At 36.8% G+C, this 18,212-nt stretch overlaps 1 protein-coding gene across 2 annotated transcripts in view; it reads right to left on the bottom strand.

Annotated features, from left to right (window-relative positions):
* Positions 1-14,250, bottom strand: part of rnf220b (ring finger protein 220b) — a 106,582-nt gene extending 92,332 nt beyond the window's left edge. The window contains exons 1-3 of one of the 2 annotated variants that reach the window (XM_023807396.2): positions 14,058-14,250; positions 12,535-12,718; positions 1-40 (exon numbers count right to left, since the gene is read on the bottom strand). The exon at positions 1-40 is cut by the window's left edge and continues 755 nt beyond it. The gene's annotated coding sequence lies outside the window, so the exon portion shown is untranslated. The remainder of the gene's footprint in view (positions 41-12,534; positions 12,719-14,057) is intronic. The other variant, XM_023807395.2, reaches the window with a different exon arrangement.
* Between the last annotated feature and the right edge of the window lie 3,962 nt (positions 14,251-18,212).

The raw sequence follows: 18,212 nt of genomic DNA, 5'->3' as shown, positions 1-18,212 counted from the left end.
ACGGAAACTGCTTACTGTCGGGTCATTTTCAGTCAGGTACCTGCCAAGAGAAAAACTTGGCTTAGCACAGCTTTGGAAAGCAATAAGATTTGAGGACTTTTTTTTTCCCAAAATCTCTTATTCTGAAACCATAATAGCCATTTATAAAGTAATATGAATGAGGCAGTACATTAGCACTCACAGTACTGAAAATGCACTACTTAATCTTGCTACAAGGAATTCAATGAAATGTTTCCTTGCAGAAAAAAACAAATCCTCAAAAAAAATGCTAAAAGTAAAAAAACGACAAAAACGGAAAATATATTCTTTGTGGCTACTTTATTATATAATGTTTTACAGGTATATCTACGTAGTACCAGGTAGGACTCCTTTCTGCTTCCTGAACAGCTTAGATGGTTGATGAGCTGTGCATTCAGATGTGTCTTTCTGCTCACCACTGTTGTACTGAGGTGATATTTTTGCACTAGTGGCCTTCCTGTTAGCTTTAACGAGTCTGGCCATTCTCCTCTGACCTCCCCCATTGACAAGGTACAGAACTGACACGGACTGGATTTTTTTATTGCATCATTTTCTAGACACTAGTGTATGGAAAATCCAGGGAAGTGACTGTTACTGAGATGCTGGAATGAACATTTATGGCACCAGCAATCACACCATGTTCAAAATCACATGCATATTTCTCATTCTGAAAGGCGAACAGGAGCTGAACCCCGTGACCGAATGTCTGTATGTCTGAATGTCAGTTACAGGCTTACAGCCACATGATTAGATGTTTTGAGGGTTAGGCTGTTCGTGTTAATGATCAGGGGTACCTAGTAAAGTGGTCACTGAGTGTAGATCAGTTTCAACAACATGTTTGCCTTTACATACAAAAATGAGTTCAAAAAATAAAATAATTGCACAGCATACTCTACATTGCTTATGGTAATAACCAAAAATAGTGAAATGTCTGTTTCTGTAGATTCCTGTCTGAGAAAGCATAAAGTTTAATAACATTAGAGTAAGAAAAATGCTGCATTATGTTAATTATGTTGTATTGTTAATTAATTAATTTTATTCTGTTCCTGAAAACTCTTTTTCATTACAGGTTATGCCAGATTCAGTGGAACCTGACAGATGGCAATATCTCATTATATTTAAATCATTTTCGAAAACAATTTTAATTTAATAAATCTGTCTTCCAGGAAGAGATCAGAAATTGCTAGTAGTAGTGAATCAAAACTTCACATTACTATGATAAATTAAATATAACAGGAAAAAATAATTAATGTTAAATGATATACATCATGTTATATAAAGTAAATGGCTGGCATAATAATGGTATAATATTGGATACGAATCATAACTCATTGCATGAAAAAATGCTCCGCTATGATTTTTGGTTACAGTAAGCTTCAATATTTTGAGGTTTCTGGAATAAGCAAGATGAACAACTTGCATTTGATCCAGGACCCCTTGATTTACTCCAAGTGTTTCACATTTAATGAGGTTACTGGTCATTTGTGTGACAAATATTTTGTATTTAACACTTGTAAATTATGAAGTCTACAGATATACACAGCAATATGCTGACAAACACAAGCATATAAAATTTTAGCAAACGTTATCATCATGCATTTGCATTTAAATTCAGATCAATGCCCAAGTGAACTTTAGAGAAAATTGAAGAGTTGAAAAAATCTATCAAGTCAGATGTAGCCAGGGCCTGATCATGCTGTTATTGATTTATGTGCATTCAGTACAGATCTAGCAATACACTCTGCCTTATTACTTGGTAAAGAAAATGTAGATAAGACTTAGTGACATGAAAGTGGAATTCTTTATTTACCTTATCTATCTATCTATCTATCTATCTATCTATCTATCTATCTGTGTCCATCTTGACCGTCTGTCTGACTATTATTATTGTAATATCATTAAATTAGAATAACTTAATATACAGCAAGTATTACCAGATGTTGACGTTAACACATTTCCTTATACAGATGCTCCTCTTCTTACGAACTTTCAAATTACGAACTTTTAGACATACGAACGAATTGAGGACTATAAGTCCAAATTGTGTTCACTGGGCTCCCGTTTCCTGTCCGCGACATCAAATTATTTTTCTGTGTGCCAATTCCAGGCAGTATCACTTCTGGCCGCTACTCCCGCCGCGCAGCAGTGTAGCGTGCGTACTCCCAGCATCCTAGTTCTTTGTACTTGCGTATACCCTTAAAATTATGTTGAATAAAGACTTACGAACATTTCAAATTACGAACGGCCATTCGGAACGTATCTCATTCAGAAGTAGAGGAGCGTCTGTAATTACATTGTCAGTGCTTGAAGTGGGCTGGTACTCACCAGTACGAGGTACAGTACTGACACCTCTTTCTTTCTTTCTTCAGAGTACTGGGAATATTTCATATGTACTGATACAGAATAACAAGGAGAGTACTGGCACCTGTTTTGTCCCCACGTCAAGCACTGTACATTGTGATCATTTTATTGTAATTCAACAAAATCAAATTTCATCCATCGTATTAAACATCCTCATTCGAAAAAGTTGGATAAATAGTTCAGGGTGTTCCTTGCCTTGTGCTTTGTGATTTGCTGTCATTCTCTGTTCGATAAGAATTAAAGGACAATGGTTAGCTATCTGGGTGAACAAGGCAAATTCCCTTGTGATGTGACAGTTACATTTTTAAGACAATTTTAGGTGAAATTTATCCTTGTAATACAACAAATTGCATCAAATATATGCACATTTAAAGAGCAATATAAATTACTTACTGCTTTTGTCAATTTTTTCCTTAGAATGTTATTGAGTAATGCAAAGAAGTGATGATAATAAATATTTATAATAAACAGATGGTGCAAATGAATATAAACTCTGCAGTTACTTTCCAAATAAATAAATGTGCAAAATAGTGGTTTACCTAGTATCATGGCAGCAAAACTTTCTCATGCAACAAGTCAAAATGACAACAGGCTATATTTGTGATAATAGGCTTATGCAATGTATTTGATGAGTTTTATATGACTCATGATGAAAAAATGGTCAACAACAGAACATTAATTTGATTGTTAAAAGATTACAGCGATTATCTTTTAAGTATAAATGTTGGCACAGGCCAATTTTAACCAGTGTAGTGCATAATATGATTGCAGTGTATGCTGCAAGAAGTAAGCAAATGATATCCATTACTATTAGGTACTGCCAAGTAGAATGTTGAATCATGGCTACCATATAGAGATTATTAATTGCAAATTTTCTGTCTTCGGTCCAGGCATTTATGCTTCCCAAAGGAATCTTCACTTTTGCAACAATTGAGTTCATCCATTTTGCTGGACGTCCACTTCCACTTTTTACCTTCAGCTTTTACAAGCATTATGCCTTTTCCATGGGTCTCCTCATAAGATGCCCAAAATAAGCTTCACTTTGGTCATTTGTGCTTCAAGTGAAAGTTTAATTAGATGAATAATCTACTTGTTCATTTTCCTTGTGGTCCATGGCATTCTGAAAATTCACAATATATCAATGCTTTTCCTGTCCTGCTTCTTCATTGTCAGTTTCATCAAGAGTCACAGAAAATTACAATTCATTATTCTTTTCACTCTGTTCTTTAACTTTCCTTGCAAGTGTTGCCAGATTTTCTCAGCTGTCTGCTATAAGTGTGATGTCGTCAGTATATCAGAGATGGTTGTTTCACCAATTTGGTATCCACAATTGAATTCTTTCAAAAGTCATCTATAACATCTATGCCTTCACCATCATCCTTTGTTTTCCTCACATTTCAAGCCATCTTGTCATTTGGTTTTTTAAGCATCTTCAGATTTGCCACTATACATATGCAGTCATCACCACTCTGAATCCTCCTTATATATCAGATCTATATCTCAGCTACATTGAATGACCTTTATCATAATATTACTGGAATTTGGCACAAGGATAATTTTATGATCGCTTGCAAAACCTGCCAGATCTTCTTTATTTGAAATTGGTATGCAAACGGATCTCTTCCAATCTCCAAGCCATCACGTTGTTTTCAAAATATACTGGCATAATTTTGCCAACATTTCAACAACTCTTTTTCAGTTGCTTATAATACAGTAACCCCTTCAAATTCACACATTTGACATTCACAATTTTGGTTATTCCCGAGTTGACCATGAACAGTAAATATTTTGGGAGCTTGCCAAAAGATTGCAAAAACTCACAGATGATGCCTAAGCTGAAAACAATACTCAAAATGATTGGGATCACATAAAATCATATAAAACATAAAAATTACTAATATTAATATTAAAAGTCTTGGCTTGTGTAGACCACGCATCTTTGTCTTAGCAGCCAGCCTTACTCTTGTGTTAGCTGTCTTTGCGACCATGTAAACTTGTTTCTCGTGTTAACTTTTAAAAATTTCAATGCCATTAATTTTGCATTTTTAATAATGAGCGCTCTCATTGTGTATAGCAGTAACTTTGTACATACAGGGCCATAATTTAGATGCTTTGTATATTATATAAAAGATCTTGATAGAAAACGACAAAGTAATCTGACATGCAAAGTGTACAGTACAGTACTGTTTGTTTAGAAATTGGTAGGAAATAGACTTATTATGTTATCGTTCAGGCTACCCAACTGTTATGGGTTATGGTCAGAAGTGCCCAAGTATTATTTGCAAATTTTCACAATTGAGGGTATCTAACACCTCTCACCCTCGCATATGTGAAGGGGGTACTGTATTTCTATTGAGATGCCTTCTAACCTTGTGACTTGCCAGTTTGGCAGTGATCTCAGGGCTAATTTGACCTACAGTTCCATTCTTCCATGTGTCTGAGCTTATTAAATATATCTTACTTATTGATATCTTTACTATAGAGGTGTTCAATGTGTTTTTTCCATCTGTGTTTGATCTTCTTACGTCAGTTATTTTTCCTGTGATGTCCTACAATTAAGGGTGGAGGATCTTTTAAATTCTACAAAATTTTGGAAAAAAGACTCTCATTCTTCCATATTTATTTCATTCTTCACTGACAAGTTATAATACTGACATTTTTTCTTCCTGGAAGCTGCAGTTTTTTTATTATCTTTCTTGATTTAGGCTATTCATTTTCATTTTCAGTTTCCACTGTGCCTTCTGTCATCCACATTGATTTCTTTGGCTCTTTAATTTTGGTCAAATTTTTAGCGGATTCCTCTTGAATGACTTGTATGAATTCCATCCACAATTTCTCTGGTTCTTAATCAATGGCATCCAACATCTCAAATAGATTTCTAATGTTTTCCTTGAAGGGAATGAGTATTAAGATGTTCCTTTTTAGCTTCACCTGGAACGTCTCTGTCACACAATCTGCTCCAGGCCATATCGTTCCTGTTTGAAGTGAGTTCTTCAGAACAATTACCATGTTTTATTTCCATGAACGGCATCTAGTTATTACAAAGTGTGGTGATTATCACCATATTAAGTTCATAGAATTATCTGGAAGTGAAATGAATATAATAGTCTGTAGATTTGCAGAAGCTGATAAGTTAAGTTAGTCTCCAGCTTTGTTTTTGCTTCCAAGTCCATACAGGCCAATTGTATCTTCTCTTTTCTGACTGTTTGACAGTCCATAATCACCTGGAATATATATTGATGGCAGATTCTGTCTATTTCAGCCTACCCTGGTCATTAAACGTTTTGATTTCTCATTGTTCATTGCAAAGCCTGTAATACTGAAGGGGTGTACATGATATTGAATTAATATTATTTGGTCTTTTGTAGCATCGTATTTGCATTTTACATATTTAGCTGATGCTTTTGTCCAAAGCAACATACAAGCAAAGCAAATAGCACATTGCAAAGATACATTCCAAGGAGTCAACTAGGTATACGTGCAGCTAGGCTGAGCTTCCAATGAACAATTGTAAGCAGTATTGGAGCAGGAGCTACACAACAAAGCAAGAACCTAATATGAGAAGAAGTGCAACATAAGAACATTCAGGTAACATAAAGAAGCAACAGGCTAGTAGAGGAATTCATGGAACAAATGGGTCTTAAGCTGATTCTTGAAGGTGGTGAGAGAGTCAAATGACCAGATGTACTTTGGCAGCTCATTCTATCATCAAGGAACCGAGGAACCACACAAGAGAACCATCTGGAGTGACACTTCTCACGTGGAGGAGGGCGCTCCAGGTGGAGTTGGTTTTCTGACCAAAGGGGGTGAGTTGGGACATTGGTCTTGAGGAAACTTTTGATGAAGAAGGGTGACTGCCCATTTATGGAACTGTAAGCCACCACCAAGGACTTGAACTTGATGTGAGCGCCAATAGGGAGCCAGTGAATAGTGACAAGGAGAGGTGTGACATGAGAACTTTTAGGGTCAACGAAGATCAGAAGTTCTGTCACCTTTTAATTCACTGTATCAAGTTACAGTCTTTTCAATATCCTTCCCCAATATTAAAATGACACCATTTCTTTATTGTTGTCCACTGAATGGTGTATTTGCCAGACTGAAATTGTCCTAGTCCAGTGCATTTAACACGAATGCCTAAGATGTTAACATGTAAGTGATTAACTTACATCTTTACCACATCTAGTTCTCTCTGGTTCATGTTCCACACATTCCATGGTCCAACAGTGATCATGTATTTGCAGTTTAGGATTTTCTTTTCCGGCATTGCAACATTAGTGATCTGATTTCCAGGTGTTATTGATCCAACTGCATCATAAACACAAGCACATCATAAAAACAAGTATTCTTGGCTGTTCCTCAGTAGCATATTGAGTGAACTCATGATTGGAAGACTACCATTTCCAATTCCTTGTCACCAGTCTTTAACCCTGATTGCTTTAGGGACTGGCAGACACTGCTTTCACAACTGTATGCAACCTTGGATAAGTATCTGCTATATAAATGTAATGTTTACCATTTCCTTTTTCTACACTGACATAGTCTTTGCCATTGTCACCACTGTAATTTTCTGCCAAAAACATTGGGAAACATTAACTATTTGCTTCCCTGATGTGGACTCATTACCCTAGAAAGGTATCATAACCTAAGTCAGAATGACTTATAACCCATTGTACTACTGAACTGGTTTAGTTTCCCTAAATCTGTATCTGGACCGAAAAACACAATGTAATGTCGGTGAAATCTATCAAGTGGGACCCCACCCCTGCACGGATCTTGGCTTTGTGTAGCTGATGAAATCTGGACCTCCGGGAAAAATAATCGATTACCCCTGGTTTAAACTGTAAACATGATAAAGGATTTGAAGAGTTGGATGAAAATACATCGTATGAACATTAGGCAAAATGCACAATGTTCAGCATATGTTTGCTGTCTTCACCTACTTTTCACTTTCGAGTATAATAAAAGCATATTGCTTAATTGAAAATGGATTAGGTTGTGCTTAGTACATCTGGATTCTGGTGTTAGGTGGTATGGAGCTGATATAGGATATTCCCTGATGGGGACAAAAAGAAGCCTAAAAAGAATGAGTGGTCTTGTGTTATAATAATTTCCTCACTCTTCAGCGGCTTTGTAGTGCAGAACTGGATTAGCAGGACAAAACAAGCACTTCTTGAATGATCAAATAAAGATGGAGCGCACAGTATGGCTGACAGGCACTACATGTAATGAAGGGAAAACACCACCAGCTCCTGTTTCAAAGAGAAATGAATTATAAAACACTCAAACACAAACACATTAGGGCCACTTTATTAGGTACACCTGCTCATTCACGAAAACTGCTCCTCCAAACACTGAATCACATGCCTGAAAGTGAATATATAGAGCATGCAGACAGATCAAAGTAATTCTGAATGTAGTGTGATTGCTGGTGCCTTGTGTGGTGGTTCCCGTATCTCAGAAACAGCCACCCTCCTGGGATTTCTGCACATTACAGTGTCTTGAGTTTATAGGGAATGGCATGGTAAACAAAAAAAATCCAGTCAGGGGCAGTTCTGTGGCTGAAAACACCTTGTTAATGAGAGAGGCCAGTGGAGAATGGTCAGACTCGTTAAAGCTAACAGGAAGGCCACAAGTGCAAAAATAACAGCTCAGTACAACAGTGGTGAGCAGAAAGGCTTCTCTGAAAAGACATATCAACCCTTGTGGTGGTTCTGGAGACAAAAGGGGGTCCAATCCGGTACTACATAGAGGTACCAAATAAATAATAGATGCATATAAACACATATAAACATAAGTACACATTTATATTATATGTATACATAAATATTATGGTTATATAGTTAAATTCAGTGCAGTTTCAAATGTCTGTCATTATTACAAATAAGTTATTTTCTCTGAAAATTAATAGTGATTAATCGTTTACTTTGTTTACTTCATTAAGAATGCCTCCCAAGTTTGTGATATTTTGAGAAGTTGAACTTAAACTAAGTAATAGAGACAAAACGGTGTCGGTATGGAGAAATTTCTAACATATTTTTCAGCTATCTGATGAGCTCAAAAAACACCAGTACAAAATGTCTTTGACGCACAAAGTTTTGCTGGAAGCTGTGATAGCAGATTATACATGTTATAAATATATACAAAAGATATTTACAAAACTACACAAGGAAACTTCAGAACTTCTGCTAATGACTATCTATCTATCTATCTATCTATCTATCTATCTATCTATCTATCTATCTTTCTGTTTGTCTGTCTGTCAGCTGCACAAATTCTCTCCATTTCTTCTAATACATATAGTATAGTTACAGAAAGAGAAGTACTTCCCCTTTTGTTGATTTACAAATACATAAAATTCATGTATGTATGTGTGTGTGTCCATACAGTATATATAGGACTCAGTGGGTATTATTCCACAGCTGCGGGTTCGAAACCCCTCTGTTCCGTATGTCTGGAGTGTATTCTCGCTGTGCTTGCTTGGGTTTTCTCCAGGCACTTTGATTTCACCCCACATGCTAAAAACCTGCCTTTAGGAGAACTGGTGTTGCTAAACTGCCGGTGGTGTGTGTGTGTGTGTGTGTGTGTGTGTGTGTGTGAGCGGGTTTACCTATCCTTATGGGGACACAATGTCCCCATAACGTGATAAATATCCGTTTTTTTTCCCTTATGGGGACCGGTTTCCTGGTCCCCATAAGGGAAAACTCTATTTTATAAAAAACGGTGACTGCTATGAAAAAACTAAAAATGCAAAAACTCTTGTATTTTGTTTGGTTACTTATGGTTATGGTTAGGGCAGGGTAGGGGTTAAGGTTGTCATAGTTAGCGTTAGCATTTTTCCCATTGAAATGAATGAGCGGTCCCCATAAGGATATGTTTACCCTACATGTGCGTGCATGTGTGTGTGTGTGTGTGTGTGTGCCCTGCCCAGGACTAGCATCCCCTTCAGGCTGTTCCCTTAGCTTGCACCTTGTACTTCCTGGCACAGGATCCATTCTCACGAAGAGGTGGACACTGGATGGGATGCTAGTCTAGTGCAGAGCACACAATCATGCCATATGGGCAATACAGACTTAACTAGAGTAAACAGCCAAACTAAATACAATATGTGCAATAGTATACGCAGAACTGCTTTATTAAATTAGTACAGGCTGGATTGTTCTAGTATCACATACAAATTTGGAGTATCATTTTATAACCAATTTGGTTTGTTTATAGCTAAAACAATGAAACGTCACAAAAGCAAACTTCAACTTGCTCCTGTTATGGGTCTCACAAACAGCAGCTATCACAGTGGTGAAGTACACAGACTAATTGTGAATCTTGCTAATTTGGGACTCTTGAGCAAAGTACCTACATTTCTTCAGTAAAATACCCAGCTGTGCAATTGTGTTAAACTCAAAAAGCTGTTCCTCCCTCATCCACTGTCCCAAGTTTGACTTTGGTGTTTTGTTTAACTATCATTGCTAATTCTTTGTTTACTAGATGTCTTGTGCCTACGCAGGGCAATGACCTCTTGTTCAATAATTGTCCACCAGCGTTAACTGTTTTCTTCTGACTGCTCAGTGCTTTTAAATGCCAATGCTGAATACAAATCCTGATTAAAATAACTCAAGCTATTGATTTGGGTTCTTTAATGGACAGTACTTTCAATTCACTTCTTACTTCAGACAGGACAAATAGGTAACAAGAAGGGTTGACATACCCATGAAAAGGACAGAAAAGAGTAAAATAATCCAAAAACAACAGATAATCTGCGAGAGTTTCACTTTCAGTTTGCTAATCTCTGTCAGACTACTGCAGTTAACCCTGAAGACTATGGACTGCAGAAATTCTATAAATGATTCTTTATAAGTCTATGATAATTTATAATTCTAATTATTATTATAATTATTTAAAATGATTATTATATTGAAAGCATAAAAAGGTATGCATGCAGCTTACAAACAGTGATATTTCTAATAATAACCATACCGGTAATTTATAGTCAGGTTTTCAAAGAAATAAATTAAGTCATAACAGTATAAGTCTGTTTTGCATAATAAATTCATAAATCATGTTCTTGATTAAAAAGTTCAAAATTTTGAACCCAAAGGTCATGGGAATTTTAAATCTGAACAAAATAGTTTAATATTTAGTTCTTGAAATTCATTTGTATAACTGGTAAGTATCTTAAAAAATGTACGTGTCAGTTTCATAATCATAAATAATAATAATAAATGTGTAAATAAATATATTGTGATATAAATCAAGAACAACAACTGGTGTCACAACAGTCCTTTTACAGTTTTCCTCTACTGCTTTGGCACATTTCTCAAATGACCATTAACATTTGCAAAACAACAAGCGTAATCCCCACACCATAATGTCACTTCTAAAAGCAGGACATAATTTCTCATTGCTTCACACAAATATCCAAATGTTTTAGTACATGAATGCAAAAGTTATTGTACAATTGTCATCATTTGGCACAATTTTCAGTTGCTTCAGTCTTGCTGGTCAAAATGGATTATGTAGTTATATTTTTGTAATAATTTTACACCCAAAACAATATATGTAAGCCACCACATACAAAACAGTTCACCAAACTGTCAAAATGATTCAAAAATATATTCCATAAATTGCAGTGATATTGCATTGCTGTATCTTTGGTTCCCACAGTAACTGATTTTGTTGCTATTTTGTTGTTCTTGTATTGGCATTTTGCTATTTTGTGTTATACATTGCTGTGGGACCTTTTTTTGCTATTGTACTATGTCTTGAGATCTGAAAACTACACGTGAGTACTTTATTTTGCCACTGAACTTTACATATTGAAATGTAGAGCCTTGCAATGTTGAAACTGGTGTCTTTGACATAGATAAGGATCAGTTTGTTAAAGAAGAATGATCAGTCAGTGACAATGAGAAAATAGGAAATCACTATCATTCAGAATTTTAGAGCTCCGGAACATACTTACACTGACATTCTGACAATGTGACAATATATCTAAGCATTTTCACTCTCACAGTTAAAATGATGCTGAATGTACTTCACATTTTAGCGGCACTGAGTAATTCATTCAAAGTTATTTGCTTTTGAGACATGAGATAATTGTTTTGGGTGAAACAATATATACGTTTTGAGAAATACTCTTGTAACTGTGAGAATTTTAGGTTTCATGAAATGTGTCAAAGCAATCGAGAAAAACTGTAAGGGAACGCTTAAAGTACTCTTTAGAAATCTTACTTACAGAAGTTGATACATAACAGTGATGATTAACAAAATAATTACAAAACCAACATAAGTGTTTTATAGAACAATAAAACCAAAAAATACATGAATACATGAACATAAATTTATTTAAACAGATCATTTTAATGTAATTTTAAAATAATTAATTCATTATTTACCAATAGGTTATTGTTAGGTGAATATTTAATTGTTATATATAAGACTAAAAACTTCAGCAAAAAAACAAATGGCAGTCATATTCGTAATATAATTTCGCGCATAAACTACAATGGATCTTTCCCCACTGTAATCAATCAATATTTAAATGACACGTGTCATTTGGAAGACTTGGAAATATTATTTCTTGCTGTTTTAAGCAGTTCATAATAATCAAGTGTTACCTTTCCCCGCAGCTTTCGACTGACCTGAGAAAATGAAATAAACTCTCTGCGAGATGCGTAGCGCTCTAAATACGGAAAAATCCCAGTGATTTAAATAACTCTATAAAACAACGTTTTATATATGTCTTTGAAATATTTCACTCTATTTCTAGTCCTATTAAACAGACTTTGACATCAGGAATTTCCAAACAAAGCGTACAGATTGTAAATTTAGTTGGTACGCAAACCCTCTCTTATACTTGCGAAAAGTTAACTCACAACTTAAAAAGAAAATAAAAGATTGATTAGCTGTTAGCTATTAGCTAAAGATCGTCACTATTGACTACAATATCAGTTACTGAAAAGCTAAAATAGCACACAATTACAAATCTGATCTGCTCCGACACGACAAAATCATAACAGAATGACAGAAATGTAAATAACTGCATTTTAATATTCATTTCATTGAACGTGTACAGGCTGCGTTTACGACAAAGTTAAAGTTTTCAGATAAACAGACCGAAAGAAAATGCAATAGTTTTAAAGGTTTAAAAACAATACTTACGTTTGTTATACTTACAGATTTGGGATGAGGAAAATCCCGTGTTATTGTCCCCGCTGGCACTTTAGCGCATGGGAAGAGTGTAATGGCACCGCATGAGAAGATGCGAGAAGATGCGCTGCCGGTGATCCGGGCGGTCCCCGCTTTGTGGGGATGGCATCAGCTGCGCGTATGCATGATAAGGAAACTGTGGCGAGTTTCCCAAGGAAAAAAAAAAAGAAAAAAAAGAGAAGAAGGGAAAGAAAGGGGTTGAATGTGAGATCAAGTGCTGCTCACGACCGTAAGGTGCTGCCACTCAGCGCCGGATTGGCTCGCTGCCTCCCCGGGGGAGCCGGTGGAGCTGTGGGGAAGCTCGTCTCATTTATTTCTCCTTGTTTTACCATCGAGGATGGCATGGCGATTGAAGTCCACTGCAAAACAGCGGAGCTGCTTAAAATAGTACGACTGAAATTTATTCGAACCAACTTTTTTATTTAGTTAAAAAATAATAATATATATACATTTAGATTAACCATACACTAAAAACCGGCCACCCACATCGACAGTATAACATGCACTTGCCTAAGACGAGATATCATGCGAATTTATGTAATTAATATGCCTCCAATTCACAATGGAGTGGTTTTAAGTTGTATTTTTATATTTGCCTAAATATCCCTACAGTCTGCGGTAATTTAACAAAGTACTTGAAACTTATTATCATACTTAACTATTTTATTTGATTATATATTTTACACTTTTCCTATGAACAATCTATTCTAAGGTATGCATTTAGGAGTTATTTTAAAACAGGCATTATTTTTAAGTATACAAAAATTTATTTATTACTTATCTGTTATTAATTATATCGTTTTGGCTGAAAATGTTTTTTAAATTGGTTAAGTCCATTGCTTTTGAACTGCTCTCGTCTCACAAAGAGCTGTATTTATGAGTTAAATGGGAAACATGATGCATGCTGGTAACTTATTTGGCATAGGCCTTTGTGTTACTCTCTCGTACCTCCAATTCTGTAAATAATGTGATGTGTGAATGTGAATTAGGCTTCAGTGCTCAACTGAGAAATGCAGAATTTGCACTCAAACACGAAAGGCGTTTTCCCACCACTGGAACTATGTTTCCGGAGCCTGGAACTTGGAATAACTTTGGATCCCCGATCAGTTCTCCAGGTTGGATTAAACCTTTCGACATAGCGGAGGAGAGGACACCTTCCAGTAACGAATGGCCCGTGATTGTCGTTAACGGTTGCGTGTGTATATGTGCAACCTTGCATGTGTAAACTTGATATTAAACAATGATATTCGTCGTTTCTGCCATAGCTAACTAGCCAGTGAAAGCAGCCTGAGTCCCTGATCCCGAACAGGTACTTTTCGTTCGACCACGAATTACTAGCGGGGTTCATGGCGATAAACTTGCTTACTGGTTGACTTGGATGTTATGCGGACATTTGGCGGAAAGCGATAGAAATAGAGAAGCAAAAATGAGCAGATGGAATTATTTTTGTACCTCAGTTACATTTAATGCAGTACCTTTTTTGCTTGAATTTCTGCGTCTGAAGATTAGATGGATAAACGATATACTTCTGTCAAACGGCGCCGGTGTTCTGTCGAGTTGAGCTACTTTGTGGAGTTAGGCTAATGTAGTGCTAATCGATAGCCCTAACCGTAACTCTTACCCTAACCCCCTAAAATCCTTACTTTAACCCTAACCCTAAACCCAAACCCTAATCCCAAAACGGTGGAACTGCACATGCGCATAAAGGCTCGATAGCACGTCTTGATAGGTAGCTCTACTCGTCAGAACACCGGCAGTTAAACGTACCAGCGTTTATATTAGCGGAATAACATTACGTCGTTGTTTATTATGTGGAAAACGAAAGATCGATTATTTGGCCAGAAATAACAAAGAATAATAAACACCGTGGGTACTACAAATAAAATATTAAGAAAATGCTGTGTTCCGTTTTGATCGCGATCGGTTGCCTACAAAAACTAACAAATCGACTTGTACACCCTCCATTGTTTTGGGGTGGCGGTTTAGTTTTGTATGAAATGACGTGTGAAGTCTAACATGCGAGCATTTTTTTCGTCCCCCATGATTATTTAAGATAAAATCCCAGTTCCTTTTGTGCGGTGTGAAAGCAACACACGAAAGTAGCCAAGAGCTACAAAAGTCCCTAGTGAAGGCAGCCCACTAACTCAGAACCAGGAACTATAGGTTCCTGAACTTTGGGGTGGGGGGGAAGCGCCTGAAGTCCTGATTGTATAGCATCATCTTGTTTCGTTTGCAAAATACTAAGTAATTTGTATTGATAAGACCATTTCAGGATGTTGAGGACTGAAAGTGCCTGTCTTGTTCTAGAACCAAAGTTAAAAATAACAGGAAGAGTCAACTGATTATGCAGCTGTGACAATGCATTTGCTGTCCTTTCTAATACAGCCTGGAAACACTGTCCAAGTCCTTCAGCTGAAACCAGGGCTTGAGCAGTCTTAGTAAACAATTGTCATTGGCAGTTCTGGTATTACTGATTAAGTCGGCCAGGCTATCATGCTGGACCCTATTTGCAATTATACGATTCTTATATCCGTTGGTGCCAGCTCTCCTGCATTTCCCTCTCACCCATTAGTGAACTCAAAGAATCAGTAGACTCAGAATTAAGTGTACACTTTTGCCAGAAAGGTATCTTGGCTGATTCTGTGGGAAATAGGGGGATCAGCTTAGAATGATAAAGAATTAGAAATAACAAATCTAGAGAGATGATAACAGTAATCATAATAATGTAAGAATTCCTTGGGACATTTCAATTTTCTTTATGTTAGACAACTTAAAGTCAGTGATAGTTTGTAGGGACTAACGACCTAAAAAATCTTTCTGACAAACAAGACCTAAAAAAGGTCACACACACATTATATATATATATATATATATGTGTGTGACCTTTTTTAGGTCTTGTTTGTCAGAAAGATTCAAATAATCTAATAAGTAATGACAGAAGCAAACTGTATAGTGCTCCTAATTTGGCCTACTTACAAAACCTGTTTTTTTTTTCAGCTATGGGCATAATTGATTTTGCAGATAAATGTGTAATTGCTCTAATAAAATTTCTGCACAAAATAATAAACAGATTTCAAAAACCAACCTCCATGTGACATTACAGTATACTCTTTGTGGTTACAACATATAATAATTTACCAATTTAATCAGCAAAGCCAAGTGGTTCAGAAACACGACTTCGCAAATCTAATGTAATATCCCAGTGATCATCCAGGCTTTCCTCCAAGTATGGCCACAGATTTTCATCCTCATTACATCTAATGCCCCGTGCAAAGCATTAGGGGAAAAATACACCGTATCCATCCCCTGTAATCATAATAGTGAATGGATCGAGCACAAACATCAGAACCTTAGGATAGTGGCAATAAACCTTCAACCTCTGTGCAGGAAAAAAGCATCTTAATGAGGTTATGGAAGGGGTAATATGATGGGAAAAGTTCCATACCCACGTGTTAGTGGGCAGTAAAGTAGAGTCATAAAAGCAGGCATTGTTCCAAACTGCTATATAATTTGGCACGTTAGCCTCATCAGTCATATTATCTGGCAGTTGTAAAGACAGCGGTGTCTTTGGAGTGTAAATGAAATAATAGATTTAATTCACCTATTCGGTGACTCATTTTTCTGTCTGTAAAATTGTGCTTGACTTGTAGTTTGTTCGAAGGCAAGTGTCTCAATGAAGCTGAAGGGTTCCAATAAAACAGGTTTCATTATCATAATATCCGACCGGGTACAGATGCAATCAAATAGAACCAAACCGTCCCACTCATACTGCCAGGTTTTCTCCCCGATGATCCCTGCGTCCTTAGGACAAAATACTGCAGGAAGCAGGTAACTGCCAGGACTGGGGATGCTTATTCAATGGAACGTTCTGGAATACGGCATGCAGGACGTGCATTCAAGTGCCAATGGTTGAGCTGGTGGGGGATAACCAGCATAAGAATAATCAACATACGCTCTGTCTGACTCTGTAGTCATTCAAAATGGATGGATAATTAAGAAGGATTTTTTTAAAAATGCACCAAGTAGTTAATACATTTGGGTCAAGAAAGTACATCCAAATATCTTCTGTACCTGCTTGTCCATAGTCTGGAACATTTCCCAGAAGCTATGGGTGCAATGCAGAGAATAACCCAGGATGGGGCACCAACCCATTTCAGGGCACACCCACACATTCCTCACATTTTGGTAACTCCATTTCACCTTAGCGAGTTTCTCCTTCCAGGACAGTGATGTGGAGACTGGAGAGGAAACCTTCAGCAACAAAGAGAGAACATGCAAACTCCACCCACACTGAGCAAGGGTGGAGTCCTGAACCGCAGTCCCACCGGTGTGAGGCAGAGGAACTAACCACCACGCCACTCCTAAAAATGCAACATTACAGAAATAATGATGAGAACCTAGTAGTCGATCTGTTACTAAGTTGCATCTGCTACCAGATATTATCCTTCTTACTGACATGTGAAAATTTTATTTGACTTTTATGTAAATAGAAAGGATAAACATTATACAAAGGTTATTTCATTGGGTTCGAAGTAACTTCATAACTTTAAGCCATGCTTCAAAAAGAGCAATAAAAATGATTCACTGGGAAGTGTTTTTGATTAACCTTTCACTGTTAGTCTAATTTATTAAATTGATTAAAGCTTTATTAAATCTTCATTTCTACACCAAGGAATTAAGTACTCTTTTTACATTTTGCAATTGCAGCAAATGATGGCATCAATACTGTTTTCATAAAGTAACCCAGGCATGTCGACACGTACGACATGGATAATGAGTTTGTTCTTAAGATTTTAAAACAGTAACAATCAAAGGTTTTGACACACCTACTTACAGAAAAATTTGAAAAATATTCAATATTATATATGGATTTACACAGACCAATCAAAAGTAGCTACCTATAGGATGTTTTTCCAACTGTCTTCAAGGAGTTCCCAGGTAGGCTGAGCTCACCCTGGCTATTTCTCCTTCATCTCTGGTCCAGCTCACCCAAAACCATCACTTTTGGGTTTAGGCCAGGTGACTATGGAGGGTAGGTCATCTACTGCAGTACTCCTTCACTCTCTTCCTTTGCATGGTAGCTTTTAGTTTGGGGTGTTTTTTTTGGGTCATCATCCTGCTAAAAAACACATGATTTCCCAACTAAGTACAAACCAGATGAGATGGTGTGTCCTTGCAGAATGCTATGGTGACCATACTGGTTAAGTGTGCCTTCACTTCCAAATAACTGTGCCTTCACTGTTACAAGCTAAGCACCCCACACATCACCTCTCCTCCCAAATGCATCATAGTGGGCACTATATATGCAGACATCATCCATTCACTTCTACATCTCTCAAACACAATGGCTAAAACCACAGTTCTCAAATTTGGACTCATCAGGCCGAAGGACAGATTTAAACTGGTCTGATGTCCACTGTCCCTGATAACATTTATCTTGTTTACTTCAGTAGCAGTTTCTCAGTAACAGAAATTCCATCATGGCGGTCTGATTGTTGCTGAGATGTTTCTGTCTTTTGTGAAGCACTAGTACTATAATCTGAGGAGTAATTAGTTCATTGGCAATTACTGAGGCTGGTACCCCCACTCTTTTCACTACGGGTACCTCTTGCTTTGCCTTTCCTTTTGCT

This window comes from Paramormyrops kingsleyae, chromosome 1 (genome assembly GCF_048594095.1).
Source record: "Paramormyrops kingsleyae isolate MSU_618 chromosome 1, PKINGS_0.4, whole genome shotgun sequence".
In the NCBI taxonomy this organism is placed as follows: Eukaryota; Metazoa; Chordata; class Actinopteri; order Osteoglossiformes; family Mormyridae; genus Paramormyrops; species Paramormyrops kingsleyae.
The sequence above is the reverse complement of the archived record's forward strand: the minus strand, read 5'-3'. Positions and strand labels throughout refer to the sequence as shown.